Source organism: Podarcis raffonei, chromosome 13 (assembly GCF_027172205.1).
Source record: "Podarcis raffonei isolate rPodRaf1 chromosome 13, rPodRaf1.pri, whole genome shotgun sequence".
Classification (NCBI taxonomy): Eukaryota; Metazoa; Chordata; class Lepidosauria; order Squamata; family Lacertidae; genus Podarcis; species Podarcis raffonei.
In genome coordinates this window covers 53,577,501-53,583,465 of record NC_070614.1, presented here as the reverse complement: position 1 = coordinate 53,583,465, position 5,965 = coordinate 53,577,501, and positions in this window count along the sequence as shown.

The following is a 5,965-nucleotide window of genomic DNA, read 5'->3' as shown; positions in this document are numbered from 1 at the left end:
GCCTCACTTCTCGCAATGAGGGAACTGCCAGAAGGCCCTCGGCGCTGGATCTCAGTGTCCGGGCTGAATGATGGGGGTGGAGACGCTCCTTCAGGTATACAGGACTTAGGCCGTTTAGGGCTTTAAAGGTCAGCACCAACACTTTGAATCGTGCTCGGAAACGTACTGGGAGCCAATGCAGATCTCTCAGAACCGGTGTTATGTGGTCCCGGCGGCCACTCCCAGTCACCAGTCTAGCTGCCGCATTCTGGATTAATTGCAGTTTCCGGGTCACCTTCAAAGGTAGCCCCACGTAGAGCGCGTTGTAGTAGTCCAAGCGTGAGATAACTAGAGCATGCACCACTCTGGCGAGACAGTTCGCGGGCAGGTAGGGTCTTAGCCTGCGTACCAGGTGGAGCTGGTAGACAGCTGCCCTGGACACAGAGTTAACCTGCGCCTCCATGGACAGCTGTGAGTCCAAAATGACTCCCAGGCTGCGCACCTGGTCCTTCAGGGGCACAGTTACCCCATTCAAGGCCAGGGAATCCCCCACACCAACCCGCTCCCTGTCCCCCAAAAACAGTACTTCTGTCTTGTCAGGATTCAACCTCAATCTGTTAGCCGAATAATACATGGGAATCTGTTAGAATCTTAAGAGTTGGAAGGGACTCCAGGGGGTCAGCTAGTCCAGCCCCTTGCAATGCAGGAATCTCAACGAAAGCAGCCATGACAGACGGCCATCTAACCTCTGCCTAAAGACCTCCAAGGAAGGAGAGACCACTCCCTCCTGTCTAGATCAGGAAGATACTTCTCCCTGACGTTCAATTGGAATCTCCTTCCTTGTCATTTGAATCTGTTGGTTCATCTGCTGGCCCCAAAATGGAAACACAAGATATACCAACCATTACGGCGTAGCAGATGAAGATGACAGATTTTGCGGAACTTGCCAAATTGACAGGAAGGATCCAGGACCGAGAGGACCAGAGATACCAGAATAACTGGAGCAAATTGATTGAGTATTTAAAGGAGAACTGCAAAAGTTTAAAGACACTAGCAGGACTGGAATAATACCTTCAATGTAAAATTGTAGAGATATAAGAATAAAATACGCGATAAGAATATGATAGGTATACCAACTGGAGGGAGGGAGGGAAGTCAGGACTCGGCAGAGTCAAAGGGGATATACTGTGATTGTATGGATTGTTGGGAAAAGATTATTTAAAGAAAAGAATAAAAAAATATATGGGGGGAAAAGAATTTGTCGGTTCAGGTTCTAGCCTCCAGAGCAAGAGAAAACAAGCTTGCTCCATCTCCCAGGTGACAGCCCTTTAGATATTTGAAGATGGCCATCGTATCTCCTTTCAGTTTCCTCTTTTCCAGGCGAAACATACGCAGCTCCTTCAACCATTCCTCCTAAGGCTTGGTTTCCAGAACCTTGATCATCTTGGTCGCCCTCCTCTGCACATGTTCCAGCTTGTCAATCTCCTTCTTAAACTGGGGTGCCCAGAACAGGACACAGGTCTCCAGGTGGGGTCTGGCCAAGGCAGAATAGAGTAGGACTATCATTGGGTCTGGACTCTATGCTTCTGTGGAGCCTAGAATAGCATTCACTTTTTTTGCTGCTGCATCACCACTGTGGATTCGTGTTCAGCTTGTGGTCCACTAAAGTCCCTGGAGTCTTTTCACATGTACTACAAGTAAGCCAGGTATCCCCCATCTTATCTTTGTGTAGCTTGTTCTTCCTGCCTTACTTTAGAACCTTACATTTGTCCCTATCGAAATTCATTTTGTTAGCTTGGGCCCAGTTCTTCCATTTGTTGAGGTCATCTTGAATCCTGATTCTGTATTCGGTAGCATTGGCTACCCCTCCCAGTTTGGTGTCATCTGCAAATTTGACAATTCAGTACCTTCATCCAATGTTTTTATAAAGATGTTGAACAACAACCAGCCCAGGAGAGAATCCCAAAGCTCTCTACTTTTTACTTTTTTCAGAATGACGAGGAATCATCAGTGAGCACTCTTTTGGTTTGGTTACTTAAAGATAAAGGTAAAGGACCATTAGATCCAGTTGTGGCCGACTCTGGGGTTGCGGCGCTCATCTCGCTTTATTGGCCGAGGGAGCAGGCGTACAGCTTCCGGGTCATGTGCCAAGTATGACTAAGCCGCTTCTGGCGAACCAGAGCAGCACATGGAAACACCATTTACCTTCCCGCTGGAGTGGTACCTATTTATCTACTTGCTCTTTGAGGTGCTTTCAAACTGCTAGGTTGGCAGGAGCAGGGACTGAGCAACAGGAGCTCACCCCGTGGCGGGGATTCGAACCGCCGACCTTCTGATTGGCAAGTCCTAGGCTCTGTGGTTTAAGCCACAGCGCCACCTGTGTCCCATGGTTACTTAATCAGCTACAAATCCTAGTTACTTTTACGTCATCCAGCCCACATTTTACCAGGAACATCACGGGGGACTTAGTCAAAAGCCTTACTGAAATTGAGATACACTATGTCCGCAGCATTCCCCTGATCCACCAAGCTTGTAACTTTATCAGAAAAAGAAATGAGATTTGTCCAGCATGACTTGTTTTTGAGAAACCCATCCTGGGTCTTAGTAATCACAGCAGCCTTTTCTAAGTGCTCATAGACCGACTGCTGAATTAACTTTTCTAAGACCTTTCCTGGTATTGATGTAGTTACCTGGGTTTTCTTTCTTCTCCTTCTTGAAGATTGGGACGACGTTTGCGTGCCTCCAGTCTGCAGGGACCTTCCCTGCTCTTCAAGAATTCTCAAAGATTATAGGCAGAGACTCAGATATTACACCTGCAAGTTCCTTTTGTACCCTTGGGAGCAAATCATCAAGCCCTGGAGATTTGAATTCATTAAATGTTCCTTCTCCTTGCAACTGTTGGCTCCCTGCGTATGCTCTTCATGGTTTCTCCTTTCTTCTGTGACTTCTGTTTATTCCTACTGCACAAATTCCTTCCAGGAGCAAATTCTGGTCCTGAAAGGAAGTTCAAAGGTAAAGGTAAAGGTACCCCTGCCCGTACGGGCCAGTCGTGTCCGACTCTAGGGTTGTGCACCCATCTCACTCAAGAGGCCGGGGGCCAGTGCCGTCCGGAGACACTTCTGGGTCACGTGGCCAGCGTGACGAAGCTGCACTGGCAAGCCAGCACCAGCGCAGCACACGGAAACGCCGTTTACCTTCCCGCTATAAAGCGGTACCTATTTATCTACTTGCACTTAAAGGTGCTTTCGAACTGCTAGGTGGGCAGGAGCAGGGACCGAAAGACGGGAGCTCACCCCGCCGCGGGGATTCGAACCGCCGACCATGTGATCGGCAAGTCCTAGGCGCTGAAGTTTTACCCACAGCGCCACCCGCATCCCTTCAAAGGTAAGTGGTGGCTGAACGTGAACCCCGCTTGAGAGGAATATTCGGGGTCCTGGTTCTGCGCAGTACAAAGCTGCAGATGATATAAGCTCCAGGCAGAGTGTAATGGGGCTGGGCACGCACTACAGTGGTACCTCGGGTTAAGTACTTAATTCGTTCCGGAGGTCCGTTCTTAACCTGAAACTGTTCTTAACCTGAAGCACCACTTCAGCTAATGGGGCCTCCTGCTGCCACCGCATCACCATTTCTGTTCTCATCCTGAAGCAAAGTTCTTAACCTGAGGTACTATTTCTGGGTTAGCGGAGTCTGTAACCAGAAGCGTCTTTAACCCGAGGTACCACTGTACTCTGGTTTCTCCAGAAGCGGCTTAGTCATGCTGGCCACGTGACCCGGAAAAACTGTCTGTGGACGAACATCGGCTTCCTCAGCCAGTAAAGTGAGATGAGTGCTGCAACCCCAGAGTCATTCGCGACTGGACTTAACTGTCAGGGGTCCTTTACCTTTGTTGTTGTTTAGTCGTTTAGTAGTGTCCGACTAGGTACCTTTCTTGATCTACATTCTGCATTGTAGCTGAGCTTCTGTTACTGTGGCTCAGATCAACCTCCACGCCTTCTAGAGAGCTTTGACCCTCTTCACTTCCCTCTTCAACTTTGCTTTTGTTGTTGTTGTTTAGTCATGTCCGCCTCTTCGTGACCCCCTGGACCAGAGCACGCCAGGCCCTCCTGTCTTCCACTGCCTCCCGCAGTTTGGTCAAACTCATGTTCGTAGCTTCGAGAACACTGTCCCACCATCTCGTCCTCCGTCGTCCCCTTCTCCTTGTGCCCTCCATCTTCCCCAACATCAGGGTCTTTTCCAGGGAGTCTTCTCTTCTCAGGAGGTGGCCAAAGTCTTGGAGCCTCAGCTTCAGGATCTGTCCTTCCAGTGAGCACTCAGGGCTGATTTCCTTTAGAATGGAGAGGTTTGATCTTCTTGCAGTCCATGGGACTCTCCAGAGTCTCCTCCAGCACCAGAATTCAAAAGCATCCATTCTTTGGCAATCAGCCTTCTTGATGGTCCAGCTCTCACTTCCATACATCACTACTGCCTTTACCTTTACCTGTTATTACATGGGGTTAGAGAAATTCATGGCAGACAGGGCTATCAATAGCTACAGCCTGCCTCCACGGAGGCAGCCATGCTTCTGGATAGCAGCTGCTGGAAACTGCAAGAGGGGAGAGTGTAGCTCTTGTGTTTGAATCCTGCTTGCAGGTTTTCCCATGATGGGCATCCGGTTGGCCACTGTGAGAACAGGATGCTGGACTAGAGGGGCCGTGGGCCTGATCCACCAGGGCTCTTCTTAAGTTCTGACATGTGAACCTATGAAGAGACCTGCTAGATCACACCACAGGCTTATGAACTAGCTCAGCATCCCGTTCCCACAATGGCCAACCCGATCCCTATGGCAAGCTCACAGTTTGTGATGGATCCTCTGGCGAGCAGCAATGAATCAAGTCCAAAGGCCTTCAAAAAAAAGAAGAGGGGGGCGGAAAAGAAAAGAAAGGTTGCTTAAAAACCAGAAATCCCGGGGGCAAGGAGGGGGGTGACATGGAAGATGGCACATTCTTGCTCATTCTTGCCCCGCCCTGGCACTCTGCCTGGCTCCCTAAAATACCACCTGATTTACGGGCAGCGTTTAGGGGAAAGCCGTAAAGAGTTTTTACAGTAAGAAGGGACAAAAAAAAGGCACAAGCGATCAGCCAAAGAGAAGGTCAAGGGGAGGTGCCTGGGCTCACATGCCAGCTGGTGTGACTCTCTGCCAACCTGCCTCAGAGACCCAGCCTTGGAGGGAGGTGGTAGGATAGGGCACCGGGCTTTGGGGTGTGTCCGGCTCAGATGGAGAGCCCCGTGATCGTGAAGCAAAGCTTGCATCCTGCAAAAGGCTGGAGACAGGCAGAACTCCTGGCTCCCATAACCCCTTCTGCATGCCATTCTCCTCCCAGAAACCCCTGCAATTCTGACCCTTTCTTCCCTCATCTGTTGCAGAACGCCCCACTTCCCCTCAGTTCTGAGCCCAGAAATCCCAACTTCTGAATTCCTCTCTTGCTGCAACTGCATTCTCTGATCTCACTGGCAGGGACAGTGTAGGGCGAACCGAAGAGGTTCTTGACTGGAGGACATCATAAGTGGCACTGGCTCGTAGGTTTTTCGGGAAAGGCATTAATTCTTTGCATTTCAGCAAGTTGCAGCTGCACTGAGGGCGACAACAAAGCAAGGCCTACGAATACTATGAGCAAAATCTCCACTGCGTGTTTTAACGACTTCTTCCAATCTGGGAAAAGTAACAACGGCCATTCCCAAGCATCCCTGGGATTTTGGGTCCTGAGATTCCTCAAACTCCTAAAGGGCTTGAGAAATGGGATATAGGGGCAACATCCTTTTCCCACTGGGGAAAATATCTTCTCCAAGATGGGGGCATATATGGACTGCAGGCATTAACCCCCCCCCGTAGTAACACATCCTGTGCCAATTGTTGAGAATAAGCTACAGCTTATCCTCTTCTCAGTAGCTGGAACAGAAACGTGGACTTCCTAGATACCCACTCCCCTGTGATTGCAAGTCCCTCGGG